Genomic DNA, 22934 nt, shown 5'->3' with positions numbered 1-22934 from the left:
CCCTTCCCCGGGGCCGGCGGGGGCGAGACGGCGCAGCAGGGCGCCCAGCGGCCGGGGGCGGGCAGAGCCGCGCTCCGCCGCCCCGCTGCCTCCCCCGGGGCTCCCGGGCGGCGGCCCGCCGTGGGGGGAGGCGCGGAGCCCCGCCGGGGGGCTCGGCCGCTCCTCGGGGGAACGCGGGGGCGTTTCTCGGCCCTGGCTGCGCGGGAAGGGGGTTGCGCCGGCTCTTCTGTGTGTGTGGTGCTGTGTCGGGGGGGGGGGGGTACTGTTTAAATGCGACAAGGCACCGTGGCAGGCGATGATCGGGGACGGCACGGGGGGGGACAGAGGAGGAGGTGCATTAGTGCCCCACTTTCCAGAGGTCTCCCCAGTGATCTGCTAGATGGCTAACTGGGAGAATGGAGCCGAGGGAGGAAGGTGCTGGAAAGCATTTGTGAGGGAAAAGGGACTAACTAATCTTAACCACCTGTCCCAACCCCAAAGGTCTGGTGCTGCATATAGACAACGTGGATGTATTTTTTCATTGATGAAGGACTGAAATGCAAATGTATATGTGCATACAAACATACATATATATTCACAAGCACATATAATAAGTCTAACCTGGCTGTTTTCTGAAATTGGATAAAGTAATGTAAAATAAAATGTTACTCAACCCCATACTTGCAGCCAAAGTGAACAGTTCTCATTCAAATACAGCCTCAACATAGAGAGGACATTGGAGAGAGTGATGCGGTTGGCTTGGGCCTTGTGTAGTCTAAATTCTTACTTTAAAAAGTGGTTCTTACCCAGTAGCTGCCATCTGTTAATAGTTCTTCACCTTTATGCAGCAAGTAAAGGTCTGTCTCTGGTGTTTTGTCATAATGTCACTTACTGATTTTCCCTGAGGTTACAGAGCAGGGCAGGGTTGCTGGGTTTCTTATGGTGTTTTTTTCTAGAAAGGCTGTTTGCCGTGAGATTGGATCAGATCAGAATGAAGAAGAGACAGAATTGGCACTATGTTTCCCACTTTATGTGCAGCGTAACTGTGATTGGGAGGTCAGTTAGGGATGAGTCCAACAACTTCTGTCTGCCAATGGTTATCACAGATTCACACCCTTCCCTATAAAATTCCCACGTATACAGTTGGATTCCAGCACTGCTGCCTGCAGAGCTGTCTCCCAGTGTCTTTATAAACAACTTCCCTACCAAAATTCTGTAACATTAAGTGTTCTGGCCTTTAAAAAGGTGCTACTTCCTATTTCACAGATTCTTGGTAACTGAAAATCATTGTATTAGCTGAAGATCCAATTCCTGCCTACTTCAAATAAAGCCTTTGTTACCAAATTAAGCATAGGATCTGCTTGTTTTGCCTCAGGACTAATTCTCTTCATTCAGCAGGGAGTTATGCATCAACCTGTACTTCAGATTGTAACATTTGCACATTGCAAAGGTGACTCACACAGGAAACACTGAAGTCAAATGACTTCTAAAAAATATTTGTTATCCTGACATGTGGGAAATTATTAGCGAAGTTACAGAAAATAGACATTAGTACCAGCTGCGTAAAATGGATAAGGGACTAACTAGAGGGGGGACTAGACATTGAACTGAAAGGTGAATTACTGTGATTTGAGTTTTTAGTAGACTTTCTGAATAATGAGACGTGAGATTATCTTATTTAATACGAATGAAATGGGGACAAAAGTACAAGTCTGCTATTTAAAAATGGATTTGGCACAGGTTGGAAGTATAGGGTTGTTATGCAGAAAAGTCCAATGGCCCTCAATACCGAATAAAGCAAAATGCATGAAATTTAGTAGCAGAAAGTGTAAGACAATAGTCCTAAGTAGTGGTCTTGGCTCACATTTCTTTTTTTCTGATCTGACGTAGGTAAGAAAGAGAAGAAGGAAGAGTGGGATTCATTTGTCATAAGATGATAAAGATTACCAGTCAGGAACTGCTCATGAAAAAACAGGTACAAACTGAGGTTATATCAGGTATGGTAATTTCACTGGAGCTGGAGAGATACTAGTATGACCTCCTATGAAATAGGTTTGTAATTCTGGTCATGTATGTTCAGTAAAGAATAATTAAGATTAATTGGAACAGGTGCAGAGGAGATCAGGGAACTAAAGAGTATTTTTTACAAGAGGAGATTATAAAAGCTTTGTGTGTTTGGCATAGCAAAACAAATGGTAAGAGGGTAAATGACAGCTGTCTGTATATACGCATCACAGAAGTAAACATGAAAAAATGAGAGAAGTTATTTAAGCTAAAAAGCAATGTCAGCCAAAGAACAAATACAAAGAACACAATACAATACAAAGAACAAATGTGCAATGAACACATTCAGGCTAGATAATAGATGAAGGTTTAAAACCATCTGAGGTCTTCCAGTGACTTTGCAATAGGAAGAGTGGGGACATGAACAGGGTATGCAGGAACTATGTATTTATGTCCTACAGAGCACATATGATTTCCCATCTCTTCCTCATTTTTACTCCCATTTCCCCCAATCTTCTCACTACCATGACCTACAGACAAATCTTCAAATCCAAACTATCTGCCAGTGACTCAAAGTACACTTACCTATCTTCCAGAGGGAGCTACAACTCCAAATGTAACCACAGCCTATCTGTGGTAGTTCAAGACTATGAAAAGCACACTAGGGAACAGTTATAAGCACCATGCTCTTTGTTCTCTTCCTTGTGCCCTAAAACTGGATCTACTCAGCTCTGATGGTTATATTCCTTCACTGACTGGTAACTGACCACTTGTGATTTGTGTTTATACACACTGGGATCTCTGGAGTCATCCTGTGCCTGCACTTTTGGCAACTTATCCTATACCTGTTTCACTTCCTTCTGACAGTTATTCTCTCTCCTTTTCCATCCCTCAGCATTTGCATGTCTGTAGCAACATCTACAGCAAACTGAGGAGGAATGCTCACTGTGTAAAACTTCTGTACGCTGAAGAGAAAAGACTGTTTCTTTGACTGTTTTCTCTACCTTTCCAGCCTGTGTCTGTCCTACGTCACCGCTTTCCCACAGTCAGCCCATTTCTCATGTGCATCCACGTCTTTCAAGGTCTTTTCCAACCTCAGCCATTCTGTAGTTCTGTCCATGGCACAGGATTAAACTCTGTGATGAACCATGAATTTGAGATGAAAATGTGCACTCATAAGGGCTTGCAGATTGCAGAGGTGCACAGATTATCAGAAAAAGATGAGCTGCAGGAACTGTAAGGAGCTGCACAGGATGCAAGAGACATTGCTTTGCATTCAAAGTATGCTGATTGGACTGCTACATGGAAGAGACTGAAAGTCTGGGCTCAGCCTCTATGACATTGACACTCGTGCACAGCTCCCAGGACTGCTAGGAAAAGTATGATGTGATCAAATTCCTGCCTTGTCCTCTTTTATGTGGAGATGTCACTGCATTACTATATGTTGAGGATATCTCCAAAAAGCCATCAAGAGCCATTATGAGGCTTCTACAGTAGTAGACTAGGGGATACTGTTGTTCGTGCTAGGCCAAGATTCCCAGGATAGTAATGACTTGGATGCAGACAGTACTTGGCTTTGTTGCACAATAGTACTGAGGTCTTCACTGAGGTCACATGGGTGGAGGCTGGTGTCCTGGGCCAGCCTGCCCAGGAAAAACACTATCACATAGCTGGTAGGTTAGTCAACCATCTTCCTGATGAGTCAGCGACTCTGGGAAGGAATCCCTTATAGCTCTGCTTCCTTAAGCTGTGAAAGCGCTGTAGAGACTTAAATGTAATTCTCTCTTCTTCTTCTACCTCTACACAGTAGGTGTGACAGTGAGTCTAGGCCTATGCTCTTAGCTTCAAAGAAAATTCCGAGAGTGAATAATATAAACTAGGCTGGAGCTCAGCACAGACTGTTTTAACATGCTACCCTAGCTAGCAGGATTGTTTTTAATATCAGGGCTAATTCATTTAAAGCTAGTCTCCTTTAACAGTCCTCCCAGCATCTCTGACTGTATTCAGAGAGTCAATCAATACTGTTCAGTGATACTTACCTACCCATAACTGAAAAGGGATATTTTGAAGATAAGGACAACAGTAAGAAAAAAGAAAAAGGCAGAAAAAAACCCACAACATAACTTTACTCTCTTTTTTCATGGCTATTAGTTATTTCAAGGAAGAAGCTTTAGCCTCACTCAGTTTACTTAATAAAATAGTCACATCTGTTATAAAGTGTTGTGCTTTCACACCTACAAATGGACAAATGAGAGGTCATACTTTACTTCCTGGGTAGGAGTACCAAGCAGATTCTGAGTTCTGTCCTGAGCCCTGAGACACACATACAATTTCTGCAGAGTCAATTTTGTTCTGAACTCCCTGGCATTTAGACAACTCTTTCCGGATGGCAGAAGTAAAGAAAGAAACAATCTAAGAAAAAGTCTTACTCTTAGACACTTTAGCTTAGACTTTTAAAACAGATAAGTGAGTTAATTCCCTAGGAAAAAGAAGTGGGGCTCTTCTTCTCTTTTGTGGGGCTTGGGATCATCAAGCGAGTACCAGATAAGGCAGGAGACCTCCTCCTGTCTTTTTCCTCTCTGATCCTCTTCCTTCTTCCTGATACAGTTCTTACCTCTTTCCTTTGGATTTCCCTCATTTCCCCCAGTCTGAGTACTCTAGATCTCTCAACAGATATCCGGGTGAAATATTCACTCCCTTTCTTTTCAGAAAAGTTCTGTGTAGAATCCCTTAAAAATACTGGCCTTACCAGTGGAAAATCTCCTGTTTCAGTGAAAGGTGGCTATTAAAAGTCTTTGCTTGCCCAATATCGTGTGTGGCCTAATTTCCCTGCACATTACAGACAACAGAAATGTTCTAAACAAGTGTAGAGACTGAAGAGAAAACAATGGTCACAGTTACATTTACAGTCTAAAACAGTTGGAAACAAAAAAGCTTTCACAGAACCAGTTGGTATTCACCATTGGACACAGACATATCCCTGTCTGCCACAAACCAGATCACAATATACACTTCTATGTCTCCAGTTGGGAGATCACTGGAGTCAATGAAATATTTTTGCAGGCAATATGGCAATAGCTACTTTTAAAAAATGGGTAAGTTACATGAGAAAAATTTGCAAATTTATTAGCATGCTTTCCATGAGATCTGTAAGCCACTTGAACAAATATTTTCTGTGACGTTTCAATGAGTAAAGTACTCAACTAGGTGTCTTCCCTGTGGAGCTCAGATTCATTATTTTTATTCCTATACCACAGATTTTCTCCATATGCATTGCTAAGACTAACATTCCTTCATAAGTTTGAGAGAGGACTTTTTTTTTCTTTGACAACATAAGCTACATCCTTTGGGTCACAGCTAGTATCCCACTTTTATGAAAAGATGTTTTATTAAAGTTTTCTGTTACAAAGCGCAATATCCACACATACATTTATAGGCCATATTATGTCCTATGGTTATTATTGTTGTTATTTACTCTTTATACAATAGTAACAGCGAGAAAACCTATCATGACAAAAATCATATAAACATATAATAAGGCTTTCTTCAAAAGCCTCCAATCCTGAGAGACAGATGGGAAGCAGGTGGACAGTCAGGAGCACCCATAGCTACAAAGCAGATTAGTGATATAGTTAGAAATAGGATTCCAAGGTTCTTGATGATTCATCCCTGCATTAGAGTATCACTAGATCCTTGTGACTTCCAAAGAGTTTTGTCCTAATGTCTTGATGAGATATAAAAATCTCTTTCAGGACAGTCAAATGTTAAATATATCATTAAGTTTACCAGGATAATTTGCTAAAGTTTATACAAACCATTGTTTTTTTCTCATTCCTCTGTATTAACTGATTTGATAAAATTCTCAGGCTAAGGATTCAGATGCACATAAGGAAAAACTTACTGGAAAAAAACCCACTGTTTTTAAACCTAAATGGCAGTCCTACTTTCCAGGTTAAAATCCTCCAAATCCCACCCTTTCCCTACCAAACCGTGTTCACTGTAGCATCTCTTTATCAGAAGGTATTTATGGTTTAAATGCCTTTAAATATTCCATTAAATGGCTCAGATGTAAGACTAAACTGATAAATCTTAGAATTATTGACTAAGTCCTGCCCCTTCCCTACATTTTTAGAAGGTCCAAAATATATCAGAACTGAAATAGTTCTGCAATACAGCTAGTGAGAGGAAAACTCCAAAGAGCACAGCATGAATCCACATTCCTTACATGTCATGGAGAAGTGCTCATCAAAAGCATCTTCTGTGTCAGTAAACCAAAAATTCTGGTGAACACGGTGGGAAGGCAGATCTGCAACTGTGAGGACCCGTCAGCCAAGGCCTTGATGCTATTGATGGTGATGGGAACAAAGATACAAAAACCACTTCCAGAAATAGATAATAGGTTGTCTTTGCTCTTATTTCATAACCCACTTCCAGAGAGTGGAGGAGGCTGCTATTTCTAGCAATCCTGAGATAGGTATTCCTCCCAAATGACTTTATTTAGACTTTGCTGAAGGGACCAGGAATTAGTGCAAGGTCACCAATTGATTGGCAAACAATAACTTCTTTATATTGTTTTCATCCCTCTTGATTATTCACTTACAGATGCATAAGACAAAAGATCATTATCTCAAGAGTCTGAAGCCTAATTTTGAGCAAGGACAAGAATAATACGAGTTCAAAGGGGCAAAGGCACATAGCTGGCCAAGAGATTTAAGTTGGATGATTATATTTCCTTCTCATACATGTGTTGTTTGGGCTCTACACTTCAGTTGAATGTCTTTTCCACATAATGCTAACCACCGTTAGAACTAGAGCTATGTTGAGAGGGATGAAGAAATGGCAAGAAGCTTATTTTGAATTTAGGTCCAGGGCATACACAAAAATGTTTTAACGTGGCATAAATATGTCTTCATACCTGGATCTAGAAATATGCATTCCCAAAACTAATCAAGTTAGTGTGTATAAGTTGTGCTTCCATTATAAATATAAAGGGACATTTATTCTTCCAAGGTATTCACTTCTCTGCCAGAAATCTGAGCAACTCAGATGCTTCCATCTCTAACCATAGAAATTTACCACAGTGATATATTACTGAGAACATGAGAAAGAACCTATAAAGCTATGGCACTACCTAGCTGCATCAGAGGGTCAAATTATAGTCAATAAAAAGATTTTTAATGTATAACTAGAATTTCATGACATTGCAGTCTCCCTCTTTCTTAATAAAATTGTAAAGGGTGGAATATTTTTGTTATATTTTTGTAATTCCTGTTATGAGCTCTAGGAAGGATCAACTCCTGCTGCAGGATCAGCTGCTGTAGCTTATTACAGGATTCTCTTCCAAAGAATCTTGTTCCTTGCATGTCTTCTTCTCAGAACTAAGTGAAGAAAGAAATATAAGCAATGATTGAGAAAGTTATATAAAATATCCCTCTTCCAGTTTTGACATATTCATATAAACACTGATACATACTGTGTATTTAATTCAAGCATTTTTTCCCAGACGGTAATTCTTCTGAAATTATTTCTTGCCCACCCACTGAAAGACCAAAACAGCTTATGAGGTATTCTATTTCATTTTGAGCAGCTCATATATTTTCTGCCATTATAAACAAACTACTCTAGAAGACTTCTTTAATGGTAGGTTTTAATATTTACTGATACTAAAGGAACTTTAGGATTCAATTTGTTAAAACAGATTCACAGTTCACTTGTCAGCTTGCCAACACAGCTTAACTTACTGTAAAATTAAGTTAGTAAGGGTACCACAAATCATTTAAGACAAAATGAAACTTAAAATTTAAGTAGAATATCAAATTCACAAATTCAGAACTGCACTTGAAAAAGTTGTTTATATTTTTCAGTGTCTTAAATGGGTTTTATCTGATGCACTATGCCACTGAGCAACTGCTGTAGGAAATAGATGAGAGTACTACAAACTCAAACTGAGGTACAGTCAGGCCATTTGCAGATCTATTTTAGATATGAATCCCTGCCCCATCACTCCTTTGGATGGACAAATACAATTATTAATTAACCATATCTTCACACCACCTTTCTGGGCAAAGTATTATAATCCTTCGGGGACACAATGTATTCAGCTGGAGATTAAGACATCTAAATTTAGGTGTTCACATGTAGGTATCTGCAGCTGAGTGAGGTACCTTAAACTCTAGTTGGAGTCAGTGGAAATCTAGGATTCAATTTGGTTGCCTACATATAAGTATCTGGTGGCATTTGAGACATGTTAGCACAGCCCACAGAGACTTTCAGGCCTCACAGATATGCCACAGGAGCTATGGCAGCCCCAGGACCCTTTGAAGTGGCTGTTGGAGGTCAGGTGGGAGACACAAGAGCATATCAGATGGCAGGAGCTGCCCATGTGTAGTGGGCATGTGCCCATGTGGACTGAATCAAGTCCATGGTTCATAGGTATTCATGCACAAATAGATACCAAAATGCAGTTGTCCTAATCTGGACCTAAATCACACTGAGAAAGGTGGGATTTAAAGGTGGCATGTGCAGAAGTAAATAACATCAAAGTGAATAACTTCTGGTTCTCAACACTTAATTACTTTTCAAAACTCCCTTCCTCACACTTCTTCCTTCCTTTCCTCTTTGCTCCTTCCTCTCCATCCCTGTGTTGCTTGTATGAGGGAGTGCAAGGCAATGGAAGAGCATCTTTCTCAAGAAGTGATCTAGTACTTTTGCCAAAAGGCATGCTTACTAAAGCCATGCTTACTTCTCTAGGTTTATATCTACATTTGTAGTAATTCAATAGTGCTTCTGCAAGAGACTGGGCATGGCAACTCACATATTTACATGTTTCACCCAGAAAATAAACATTTAGCATAATATTTACAAAATGGGATAAAACAGAAGGTGTAACTAGGAGATCTGTGGGAAAGTTATCCACCTTATCTGTTGTCCACAAATTGTAAACAGAATCACAGATGGGTTGAGATTGGAAGGGACTTCTGGAGATCATCTAGTCCAACCCCCCTGCTCAAGCAGGGTCACCTACAACACATTGCCCAGGACCATGTCTAGGAGGCTTTTGAATATCTCAAAGGATGGAGACTCCACAACCTCTCTGGACAACCTGCTCCAGTGCTCTGTCACCCTCATAATACAGAAGTTTTTTCTCATGTTCAGATGGAACTTCTTGTGTTTCAGTTTGTGCCCATTGCCTCTCGTCCTATTGCTGGGCACCACTGAAAAGAGTCTGGCCCCTCCTCTCTACACACTCTTTTCAGATACTTATACACATTGATAAGATCCCCCCTCAGTCTTCTCTTCTCCAGGCTCAACAAGCCCAGCTCTCTCAGCCTTTCCTCATATGAGAGATGCTCCAGTCCCCTAATCATCTTAGTAGCCCTCCTCTGGACTTGCTGCGGTGGCTCCATGTTTCTCTTGTACTGGGGAGCCCAAACTGGACACAGTATTCCAGATGTGGCCTCAGCAGGGCTGAGTAGAGGGGGAGGATCACCTCCCTCAACCTGCTGGCAATGCTCTTCCTAATGCAACCCGGAATACCATCGGCCTTCTTGGCCACAAGGGCACATTGCTTGCTCATGGTCAGCTTGTTGTCTTCCAGGATCCCCAGGCCCTTCTCCGCAGAGCTGCTTTCCAGCAGGTCAACCCCCAGCCTGTCCTGGTGCAGGGGATTATTCCTCCCCAGGTGCAGGACCCTGCGCTTGCCTTTGTTGAACTTCATGAGGTTCCTCTCTGCTCACCTCTCCAGCCTGTACAGGTCCCTCTGAATGGCAGCACAGTCCTCTGGTGTATCAAACCATGAGACTATGGCAGGTGTTTTGCAGATTCTTCACAGATTGCTTCCAGAGGCTTTTGAAGTTTGGTGATAAGTATGCATAGCCGCTGGAGCAGAAAGAATTTGAGAGCTGAAAATGCTTCAGACAGTTTGAGGATCATCAGAAGAGTGCAAAGAAAAAGTCAAAAGACTTCTTTCAGTAGAATGGCTATCAACTATTTCTAAAGAATGATGGTGAAGTCATTATCTGTAATTTTGCTTGCAGAAAGGATGATGCACAAATTCTTCAGTTGCTCACATTTAATTGAATATAAACCCCCCAAAACTTGAAAGTCAACTGGTCAAACCCAGAAAAATAATTGACTTAATAAATATTAAGCAAATTTTCCCATTTGTCATTTCATGATTATAGCTAAGCATCGTGGTGTTTTGATGATAAAATGTAAATAGAAAGGATACCATAAGTATTCCATATTTTATGTTAAAAAATTTTTCAAAAAATATTGCTAATGCAGATGGCATGACTTTATAAAGAAGTGAATGAAACATTGCTTTTGAAAAGGATGTAGTCAGAAAGTCCTGTCTCTCATATCTATACATGAAAAGCATCTCAAGAGGGTAAAATCCCAGGTAATAGGTACTAGGAGAGCCTTCTTGCTAAACTATTGGTCAGCTACAACACTACAGGTATTTTATACAGTAGGTATGTTTTTCAGTAAATCCAAAAAAGGTGCCTATGCAAGAAAATAAGAATATAGTGGGGATGTCTTGCTGACTAAAGGGAGAGATTTTAGTACATGCAACTGTATATATACAAACTTGCCTGAAAATAGCATATAAAGAACTAATCCAGGAACTGCAGCATATTTCAAGAATGTGTTGGACTATGCATCACATAACTAAGCTGGCTAAGCCTTATGACATCATTTGATGACATTTCTCTGTCTGTCTGTTTGGAAGTAATGTGATAACTATGGAATGGGTAGCATCATTGCACTCTAACAACTTAAATACCTCTGCAGTTTTCTCCAGATCAAATAGCCAGTTGGTCACACCAGTTAATGCCATACTGTCCAGCTATAAACTGAATATTTTCCCTATTCAGTCTTCCCCATTAGGCATATTCAGTGATAAATCACCAAATGATTTATTGCCTGAGCAGGAAAAAAGAAGAGGGAAATAATGTGAAGGAGATACGAAGCTTCTGTTGTGGAGCAGAAAGAATAGTCTGGGCAAGGGGACATATGGAGCCCTTGCCATAAGGAGAATGTGAGCTGAGTATCAAAAAAAGGTAACAGAGTCTGATACAAAGCACAGAATTCCTGGGACAGACAGAAAGGAGAAAGAAAGGTGACTAAGTAGAAAGGGGCATCAACAAAGAAAAGGATGGAAAAAGATTAGTGGCACAGAATTATTTGCATGACAGAAGATAGGGTGGTTGCCAGGAGTTCCTAAAACAGAATGGAGAAGAGAAAGGAAGCATATAATGTTTATGAGTGGAAAAGAAGCAAAAAGAGTCAATAGCAAGGTCAATAAATATGGCCAGTAGAAGCAGTAATGCACCGGGACAATCTACCAGTAAACCAGGAGCCTCCAACCTTGAAATTTTGCGCATCTATGATCAAAATAAAAGAGACAAGTAAAAGAGTTTTTAATAATTTAAATGGTAGAATTGTGAGAAATGCATAGATTCAAAAGCCTGCTTATTAAAAGCAAATAGCCCATCTGAAATTAAGGTAGCTACTTACTCAGGAACAATGAGCAACATTTGGTACAACAAAGAATCCACTGTTGTCCTTGAGTGAAATTTCCTTTGTTCTATTTAATGGCAAAACTTTAATGACTTGAACAGTGGCACCCTCAGCAAGTGCAAAGATGAAATCAAATTATGGGGGGCTGTCACTATGCTGGAGGGCAGGGCTGCTAGTCAGGGGGGCCTCAAGACATGCAAAGTCCTGCACCGGAAGAGGAATAACCCCATGCAACAGTACGGGTGGGGGACCAACTGGCTAGAAAGAAAGCTTTACAGAAAAGAACACGGAGGTCCTGGTGGACAACAAATCAAGCATGAGTCAGCAGCGTGCCCTTGCTGTGATAAAGGCCAGCCATATACTGGGTTCCAGTAACATGAGTGTAGCAAGCAGGTTGAGGGTAGTGATAATTTCCCTCTCTTCAGCACTTGGGAGGCTGCATCTGGAGTACTGAGTCCAGTTTTGAGCCTGCCAGTTCAAGAAAGACATTGACAAAATATTGCAAGTCCAGTGGAGGGCCACTAAGATGGTTAGTGGGCTGGAGCAGATGACGTACAAGAAAAAGCTAGGAGAGCTGGATTTGTTCAGCCAGGAGAGGAGCAGACTAAGGTATACCTGCTTTAATTCTATTTCATATCAGTACCTTCCTGCAGAATGATTGCACCATGTTACAGTTTCAGTATTATTGCTTCAGGTCTAGTACAAATATTAATATAACATGCACTCTGTTTTAATTAGAAATTTATGGAAAATTATACACCAAAATGGAAACAGCAGAAAGCACCATATTGTTTTGCAGCAGACTGCAGATAGCGCACTGGGCAGTGTGCAAAAGACATCCGCATTGTGCTTTTCATTGAGCATGCCTTAGTTGATGTGACATGTCACAGCCAAGAAACCAGATTGTCATATGCCTTCCACTCACTGAAATTTGTGCCAGGCTATGGAAAACATGGTAGGCATGAATGGAAACCTATCAACAGCCAAATCTTTGTAAAAAGATCTGCTGAAATAAAAAGAACGGCATACTGAGTTAAATTATGTTGCTAATATGTCACAATTTTCCTGTTTATTCACACTTTCTATTGCTGAAGAGCAGAATTTGATACTTAACAGGCAAAAAGTAGATAGCTGTATGAAATGTCTTTTTGCCAGGAGTCATTCTATTTTTACTGCTACTGATCTACAAAATCCCATAGCTGCTATGGCATAGTCCAGTATCTGTTCCACCACTTTTACCTTATTTAAAAGCCCACACAAACAAAAATCCATATTAAAACAAGAAAAAAAATACAATGTTTGTTAGTATCAGTAACTTTGGATATAGATATATTAGGGGATTGTCACATTCTCAGATAAAGGTCTTTATATGTGGATGAGCCAGAAAAAAACAAGTAAACACATCTAGGTGAATGCTGAAAATGTGCTGGCACTCTTGGCTGGAATGTTGGGTAAAACCCTTGCTATATTTCAGCATATGTTCCCATCTACCCACTTTGCAATGCAGTGCAGCCACAACACATAATTGTGAGCTCATTTGGATACTTTCTGAATACCATCCAGCAGTTTCTATCAACTGTATTATTTTGCCTACTACCTTTTAGTTCCTTTCAATGCCCTGGAAAATATTTGCTTCTGCACATACACATACACACACATACACAAATGGCCCATGCTTAATTGTCACAGCCAACAGGTTTGCTTTATTGAAAAGACAGCGGGCTAGTGCAACAACCAAACCATGCCTGGTAAGTATAGTCAGAGGACCGTATTAGGTTTGGATAATAGCTAGTATTAGGTCAGCAGTGGCAATGCTATTGAGAGATAAACCAAAACCATGTATTTTTATTGAAAGATCTTATCTGAAAAAGATTACCTGGCCTTCATATTATGGGTCAGGAAGCTCTTAAAGTATATAAAGTTTGGCAAATTTTTGTCAGTCTGCTTCTACAAAAAAATCCAACACGTGCATGTTTGGTTTTGCCAGTACAGTGAGCAGCCTGGAATGACCATCTTCTGTGCATGCTTTTCTAGACAGAAATAGGTAAGGAAGAAGACCTCACCAGGAGAAAGATTAATGGCAGAAGGGCCCAGACAAAATTTAAAGAAAAAAAATCACAAAAGCAGACTGGATCAGAGCCTGCTGCTACAGAAGGCCCTAGAACAAGTTAAATAGTAAGATAGCCAATGGGTCAGCCTGGTGACATATTCTGGTGGTCTTAACAAGCACATTTACATAGAGAAGAAGGAAGAGGCACCACATCCACAGCAAGATCAGAAACCAGATCCATACACTGAGCCATAGACTATTTTGAAAAATGTAAGTGAGAGGAATTTCTGGACTGAGACCAGTATAACTATGTTTATGGAGTTGGATTTAGCTTCTGTTGTGATGCCAGCCATATTGTTCCCTTCCCCAGGTGCAATTCAGGGTGGATTCCAAATGGAGAAGTGGGGTAACTGTAAATAACAAAGTTATTTCTATTTTTTTAACCAAGTGCCCATATTCTGATGGAAAAATAGAATCAGATCATAAATTCCAGCAAACACTAGGATAGATGGATTAAACAGTAATTATCAGTGACAAGGAATGGAAGGAAAAGCTTTCTGCAGGTAGTACTATCTTAGCGCTACCCATCTGAGCTGTTGGCAAACCTCCACATCCTGATTTAAAATTAAGTGAAGGTTCTCACATATTCCCTTCCCCAGTTCAGACTACTGACGCTTGACATTTTTCATGCAGAAGATAGACCAGGCAATGAGTCAGAAGCTGAAACAAGCAGACATTCAACAGGTTCTCTTTTAATTAGTTATAACCATCCATTGCTATCCTGCATATATATATCAGTCAGAAAATATGTTCTATGCATGCAGAAGTGGAATTCATCTACTCCTTTTTCTACCACATAAAGTTTTCTTGAGTTATCTTGCTTTTATGGAAATATGTGCACTTACATTCATGACATCTATCTAGGCAGCAAGTTTTAGAGGATGTTTTTCATTCAACTTCTCAGTCAATACTCCCAAGTGAAGAGGCTGTGTTATGCACTGGGCCTTATGATCCTGTAATATGAAGATATGAATGCAAGTATTAATTTTAAAAAGTGAAGTAAGTGAATCCACTTTAATTCTGGAAGTTTTGTGGCTTTATGGATAATATGTCCTGGATGCTATTGTGAGGCAGTTCCAGGCAAATATTTTCTGAATCATGGGACTTCACTTGCTGATTAAAGATGCTTAAATATAACATAAAAAAAATAGAGTGCTGTGATAGACCAAACCAAATGGAATTAGGAAATTTGAAGCATGGAATAGTGTTGCTTTTTGTGATACATTTAGAGAATTACAGAGTAAGAGGATAACAGAAATGTATTTTAAGAATGGCTAACCCTTCAGTCGGTTGCTGTGACAAATGAACACCTTGCTTCCAGCATGGGTGACAGAGGATAACTAGCAGAGCTGAGCTCAGCAAAGTAGCATAAGCAGCAGATTTCGTTGAGTTACTGAAAGTAGCTAATAACCAGTAACACTCTCTTTTATTAATTGTAGCTTATATGTTTTTAACTTTTTATTTAAATTTATACTATTAAATTTAAACCTTGAATATTCATATTAAATGACATATAAAGCAACAGAAAGCAAAACTCTGTAACTCAGATTGTATCTGTGAGCAAAGTGTCACAATTGGGGTCCTGCAAGAAGTCATTTTTATTAAGAACTGTTATAAAGAACAAGATTCTCTGCATTAAATCTCACTCCTCATCTCCTCTAAGATGAGGAGGAGGACCCCTGCATCCATGGCAAATATTATGATTTTTGTTTTTTAAAGCTATGGGAAGTGCATATAGGAATTCTGTTTAGGAATGTTCAAAATATTTTATGGGACTTCTTACAGTGGCACTGAAATAATCTGGTGATGGCCACCAATATAAGAGCGTAATTATTTTCACTGTTAATTAATTAATACAGTACTGTATTCTCTTTAATCTAAGTCCTGGCACAATTACTACTTTAAAGACAGGAGAACCATTCCATATCCTCACCTTTATTTAGATTACACTGACTCCATGCCATTTTTCAGAAATTTTCAGCAGAAATTATAGCAAAGTGCACTAAGACATTAGGCATGGAAAGTATTCTTTCTGAACTTGCATCCCCTACCTCTCCTGGTAGAGACAATGAAATCAGTGTTTCAATTATAGGTCTTACACACTGTTGGGCAACAAATCAACTTTCTTCTGTTTATTCAAGGGTCAGTAACATTTGTTTAGCTATAAATTTAGGTTTGCTGCAGACACTGATGACATCCGTTGCTGTATTATGTCTGACAAGATAAATTATTCATTCATTCTATTCTTTTTCCAACAGAGATTTATTACACAGACAATGCACAGCACTGTGGGAGCTGTTAGATTAGGGCTTAATGGCTGGAAGCCAACACTGTTAAGAAAGAAACATCACTATTCTCTGAAAGAAGCATAGTTTCATGCAAATGTCTTTATTTTAAATTCTTCAGAGATATAAGAATATTAGCCAGAAGAATAATTGAGACATCATGTGCACGAAGAAAAGGGATATGTAGAGAGAAGGGGATAGGCAGGCTATGAATAGCATGCAGGGCAGTGTGTCCTGCAGTCCTGGTCTCATAATTATTCAGATTGGCAACAATTTGTTGCATATCAGTGAGAGAGAATTTCACCCATAGCTTCTCTTACCTTATAATAGGATTCTCTGGGACTTTAGGAATAGAGTTACAGATCCCAGCTGGAATTTTCTCAGGCTCTAGAAGCAAAACCATTTACACTCAGGGGTTTTGCATGCATGAACATGCTGGCAAAAATAAGAATTTTTTCCATAGAAATGGTTACCGATCTGTTACATTCAGAATTTAATTAAACCCAAGGATCTTATAGCACAAGCATTAAATTAGGTAGTATTCTTTAAGATAAAGACTGCATTATTATTAAACTCTATTCCTGACTCTTGCTGGCATGACTTTGCTCCCTGTTCTCTGTGGGATGGTATACGTGTGATTCAATGTTGAACTTTAAGCTGGACTAGCTAGCAAGCAGAAGGAGACCCACACCTGAAAAGACCTGAGGTTGGACTTGAAGACTGAATAAACAGGGCCCAGGGTCTGGGCATGGATTCTGGACAGACTTATGGTCTGGTCTCAGGTTCAGGGACCTACAGGCATGTGTGTGCCTGTGGATCAAGAGAATGATGGTGTGCATAGTGTATGTATGTCCCCTAGTGAACTCAATCCTGATCAGCTGGAGGGGAGGAACTGGACTGGGCCCCCTTTATCGTTCATGTTTCTGGGAGTGCTATTGGTGTTCATCTGGGTGTGCCTGGCTCTGTGTGTGTGTGTGTGTGTGCGCACATATCTCCATCTTTGGAGTACACATTCGGCCTCGCTATTGGCTGGACCTGCAAATGGGAACAGCAGCAAACAGCCTGGCTGGGAAGGAGAAATCCCCTTGGCCTTTAAGTCCACAGGATTGAGCTTCCCTTAACAACAGCATGTAGTAGGTAGCTGATCTGTGGCACAAGTGAAGTCTATCCAATGCAAGTCATATTTGACTGACTACATACTCCTTGTGGGGCCACTTTCAAACTGAGGGCCCTGGCGCTACAGACTCATGTGTTAAAATAAATACCAGTGATTAAGATAAGTAGGAAACATTCTTAGGATGTTAATATCTCCATAATTAAATCAGCAATGCTGTAAAACGAACTAAGAGACAGGTTACATTTTCAGTGTCCATGCAGAATCTCCTGTGTGTCACAGATCTGATCCTAAGCCCACTGAAATCAGTAGGACAGGAGACAGGCCATCTGCAGGGAGTTTTTAATACAGGAAGAAAGACATTTCAGCTTCTCCCATGGATATCACTCCCAGCTTGATCTTCTCTTCTCAGAATTTCACCCAGCTGTCTTCTCTGTCCCTTAGGTACATGGCTGCTATACTTCATGAAGCTCCAGATATGGTATCTTTCAAGCTCAGTCACCAATTTCCTATTGAAGATTCACAAAAGGAACTGTGGATAGGAGCCAGTATCTGGTCACTGAATGGCTCAAAAGCAGGAGTGTTTGTCAGAAACTGGCACAGTCAGTGAGAATCAAAACAGTGCAAGGAATCCTGAAGGCAAAGGTGTGGGAGATGTACAGTGTGTGAAAGGGGAGATAGCCTGTGGATGAGGCTGGGACAGTCTCTCTCTCACTATGTCCTTCTCTTTAGACTTGCCAAATTACTCTGTTTTATTCCATTGCATTGCTTGTATCACCATTTCTTTCTGTCACAAAACTATTTCAGCTCCCTTATTAGCTCTCAGATCCTTTTATTAGTTTAACATTGCTGCTTCTGTCACTCCTTAATGGCCTGGAGCCAGAAAGCAGAAAGAAGTGTGTCAGAGAGCTACATGGCTGTAGAAACCATGATAAGCAAGGCTGCCAAATGTGTGTGCCTCACCATACATATGACGCTGGCCAGCCTGGCAAAGAATTTCATTATCTTCACTGAATATTTTCTGCTAGATCATTTGTCATGCGAACAACATTCATATCCATCTCCCCTTCAAGGCTCCATTTGGCAAATATAATCAAAGCACCCAGTTTCTCTCATGCTAGTTCTTCCTCTCCTCTCTCAAGCAGTCTTATAGTTTTTATATTATAACCAGATTTTTTCAAGGATACTGTCAACACAGCTGGGGCTCAAAACAACTCTGAAATTTGTAAAAATGAGTGTATTCAATGGCTAATATCTGTAATGTTTCTTTGTGTTCTTCACCAAGGAGGGATTCATGCCACCCAACAGTAGGAATCAACAGAAGGAACACTTCTGTGATTTATTTAAACTGTACTCTGGTGGGATTTAAGTATTCTGAATGTTCTGTCTGAAGTACAGCAATATAAACCTGATATACAGGTTTGAGTTCTGCAGTAATAAGATTCCTGTCATCTTGCACTGATTACAGCCGTCAAGGTAAGGGCAATTATTCTGGGTTAAACTATACCACTTTTGTCCCAAGACACTTTGCCAAAAAGCTGCCCACAGCAACTCCCTTCTGTGAGATCCTGGTGCTATCTTTTCCCTTAGATTTCCTTGGATTGTGCAATTCTTGGCAATTGCACGATGTATAAAATTCTTCTCAAGGTTTGCAGTCTTTTGCTTCCTTTCTAAACAAATACAAAATCCCTACAGTAGAAAGAAGTATTTGCTAACCTTTTTGTTGGTCAGATTTCTTTTAGCCTCAAGCAGTAAGATTATCCTTGAAACCCTTCAAGGAATATCTGTATTTAAAAAGAAAATTTGCTCTCATGCAATGGCAGTCTCTTTTCTGTGTCATTACACCAAAATATTCCAACTCTGAAATGAAGATATTTTCCCCTCCACCAATTTAATACCCTGTTCTGGATAAAGGCAGTCAGCAGTACAGACACCAATGGAACATAGAAGCAACATGGGTAACACAATGAATTTGTCTGTAGCTCTTCAAGCTCTTAACTCTGCCCTCAGTCTTAATACAAAGTGGTTGGTATAGTCTGCTTCCATTTGGTGTAAGAAAAATTTGGATGGTAGAAATCATTATGGTGGTAGGTACTCTCTGAGGTTTTGAAATCAATAGAAGTAAAGGTTACTCAACTGTAATCAGTTTTCCAATAAAGAGTTCAGATTTTTGCCCTCTGAATTCAAAGGAATCAAATCACAGACTAAACAAAAGATAGCATACAGCCCAAGATGTCATCTCTTTGTTCTGGTGGATGCATATGTGTAGCCCTCTATGTGTGGGTGGGTATGCATGCGTGGTGTGTGTGTTAGTGGGAAGTTATATGAGGAGAAACCAGGATAATGGTTCTTTTTGGAGTCCAGCTGGAGCTTTGAGAATGGCCAGCTCCCTGAACACTGGACTTGGAAGCTGTCAGAGCTAACAACAGAAACAATATCAATGAGGACTGGCAAACATAGGAAATGAAGATCAAAGTATCTGATGCTGAACTTAATCCAGCCATGGGTGTATGACATCTATTATTCTATAATAGACATTTATTTTGATTTTCAGCTGTAATTAACACATGGGTTATGTTCAGATGATCAGAAGTTTTTGCAGGAATAGATCACCATCATCACTGAATGGAATAAACCTCTTCTTGGCTTGCTTGAAGAAGAACGTATATTTTGTAGGTCAAGGTATAATTTCATAGATTTTGTGATGGAAGTTCATTCCCCAGAAACTTTTAGAATGTCTGTGTCATTTTCATTCACTAATTAGATAAACTACATTTGCTTCAATGTTTATATACTTGTGCAGTGCTAGAGGAAATCTACACTGTGCTGCAGCTCATGCTGCCTCTATTTACAAGTGATCTCAGGAATGTGAATATTGAGGAACTGGCTCCCCCACGTGGAATATGGGAAATAAACATTAGAAAGTCTTGCAAGAAACTTTAAAGAATTTCTAAATAACAATAATGAAACACGTTTTCTAGTTTGAGAAAATATCATAATATGTTACCATTTCTATAGGTTGTTAATGTTATAATGGTTATGGGAGAGCTGCACTCCAAAAGAACAGGCTGTGGGAGGTTGAAAGTGGACTACAAATTGAACATTACATTATTCTCCTATACACACATAAAGTTAGAGGAAATTAAAATATTCTTTTATTTCATTTCCATACTATAATACCAAAGCCCCAGACATTTCCTCCCAATGGGCTAAATTTAGATATCCTATTAGTAACATGAAGTGACAGCATTGGGTTTTATTTGTTAGTTTTTCGGTACTGTTGTGGTAACTCTTTTCAAAGAATGACTGGATGTTCTCTTGGAAGGTTCTGGGGTTGGCAACACAGAGAAAGCCTGCATGTTTTACTTGCTCTGGCTGCTTCACATTGGCTCTGGATGGAAGGCAAAATATGCTTTCCCTGAGAGCAAGTGAGTCTGCTGGAAGAAAAAGCTTTGGAGGGCTGGTAGGCAGCCTAGCGAGAGACCCACAGTAAATAGGGAACCTGCAGTGCCAGCACAGTCCTAAGAGAAGCAGTGAGGAGAGGCACAGCCAGGCCTCAAAGTGACCTACACTGGTCACCTACTACACTGGACTTGCTACGCTTTGCCAATGTCCTTCAGGCATTTGGGATCCCAAAACTAAACTCAGTACTCCAGACGCAGCCTCCCAAGTGCTGCTACCCTCAACCTGCTGGCTACACTCTTTCTACTGCAGCCCACTGTGTGGCTGGCCTTCATCACAGCAAGGGCACACCGCGGACTCATGTTCACTCTGTTGCCCACCACGACCTCTATGTCCTTTTCTGCAAAGCTGCCTGTACCATTGCATGGGGTTATTCCTCCTCAGGTGCAGGACTTTGCATTTGCCCTTGTTGAACTTCATGAAGTTCTTGTCAGCCCATTTCTCCAGTGTTTTTGGGTCCCTCTGAATAGCAGCCCTGTTCTCCAGCAAATCATCTTCAACCCCCAATTTAGTGCCCTCCACAAACTTCCTGAGAGTGCACTACCTCTCATCATCCAGGTTGTTAATAGAGGCATTAAATAGTATACAAAGAAATGGAAAAAAGGAACTATCAGCAAAGAATGTATGGTTTAGAAGTCAAGGAGGGCAAGTATAAAGTGGGAACTGCCAAAACTCAGACTGACTTAAATTAATCAGAGAAATTAAAACAAGCAGTAAATCCCTCTTTAATTATCTATCTATCTAAAGAGAGAATGAAGAAAGAAGAACCGTAATCCAGGGAGCATGGATAGGAATTAGTCTTCAAACCAAATGAAAACTTTCACTTCAGTTTTCAGTAAGGATGTTTATATTGGCTGTGGGATAAAAGCAGGATGAATAGTGGGAATGTCAATGAAAAAAACCAGAAAAATTACTGGGAGGGATTGGAAGAAGAATTCAAAACCATAATCTAGTAAAGCTACATTATCTCCACCATACAGTTCTGAGAGAAGTGGCGCACAACGTCACTGGTCCAGCCCAAGGAAGGAGTTTAGAGTGGAGTTCCTCAAAGAACAGTTTTCAGACAGATTTTCTGTAATATGTTAATTAATAACAGTGAAAGAATAAGAGTGTGCTGCTCAAATTCACCAATGGCATGATTTTTCTTTCTTTCTACAAAGTTCTGCTTACAGGTGGCACAACAGTCTTGCATTCCAATAAACTAATACAAATCTCTTAAAAACCAGCCTGGGAGATGAGTGGCCCAGTCGGTGAGAGTTACTTTAAGAATCTCCATGCAGATAACATTCTGTACAAGCACTTCTACTTGTGGTAAGATGGACATGTATGGTTCAATAGTATGACCACTTAGTTTGCATACCATTGGCATTATCATTTCCAACCTTCCTGTTGCATTTTCTCCTAGCAAGGCAGGATGCAACGTCCATAAAGATCTTGTCAAATACAGTACTTAACAGAAGTGTTGCAATTTATCGTGCCAGACTTCATCCACTGAGTGGAATTTGCTGTACTGTCCTATTTAATCTACCATCTCACTTATAGTAATTTTCATTCTCACATATACATTCCTATCATTCCTTCATCATTTACACCAATGTTCTCCACCATCATCCTTATTGAAAGTGATGTGTTCATTTAGAGTGTGGACTGCACTTAAACTATCTCTAACCTTTGTCTCATCCTCATTGCGTAGAAGCTGCATTCCTTTTTTTCTATCTTTCTTTTCATGGCTGATTTTCCATCTATTATGCACTTTCTGTTCAAAAGTAAAAATCACTTTGATCTCTAACAAAGTTCACTTTACTTACATGATCCCTGATTTCAAAGATACACTTTTGCTTGCTAATAATTTGTCTTTTTATTCCTTACCATCACTTATACCCAAAACCTTTTAGGTCACAGTTCATCAGTAAGTGGAATGCTCCTTTGCTCTGGTTCCAGAGATTTTAGAAGATTTGTCTTTAAAGAATAGCAAGTCTTTTCCTCATTTAAGTCTGTGTATTCTTCAGTTCACTCAACTTGTGTAAATACTGAAAAATTTGCCTTTTTGAAATTAAAAGCTTTAAAGATGCATTTTATTTGTTCTTTTTAATTTAAATGGAAGCAACACAGGATAATATATGCAAAGTTAATTTCTATGACAAGCACGCTATCCACTGAAATCAAAAATATAACTGCACAGTACATCATTTCCTGTTGGATCCAATACCAGCTGATAAAGAAATCTGGCATTTATTACATACAGGATTAGGTGGATTCTACACATTCTTACAATATTTTGCTGTCCAGTCTGAATTTAGAAAGTTAAAATTTTCCATAATAACACCATTTCTGTTTGTGTTTATTTTTCCAGTAATATCACAAGGTCTCCCTCTGCATTCAAATCTGTTCCTGAGTTTCAGTGAACACAAAACTTTAAAGTCTTTCCGTCTCTCCCTGACATGCCTCACTAGCATAC

Source organism: Apteryx mantelli, chromosome 2 (assembly GCF_036417845.1).
Source record: "Apteryx mantelli isolate bAptMan1 chromosome 2, bAptMan1.hap1, whole genome shotgun sequence".
Lineage (NCBI taxonomy): Eukaryota > Metazoa > Chordata > Aves > Apterygiformes > Apterygidae > Apteryx > Apteryx mantelli.
This window is presented reverse-complemented; position numbering follows the sequence as displayed.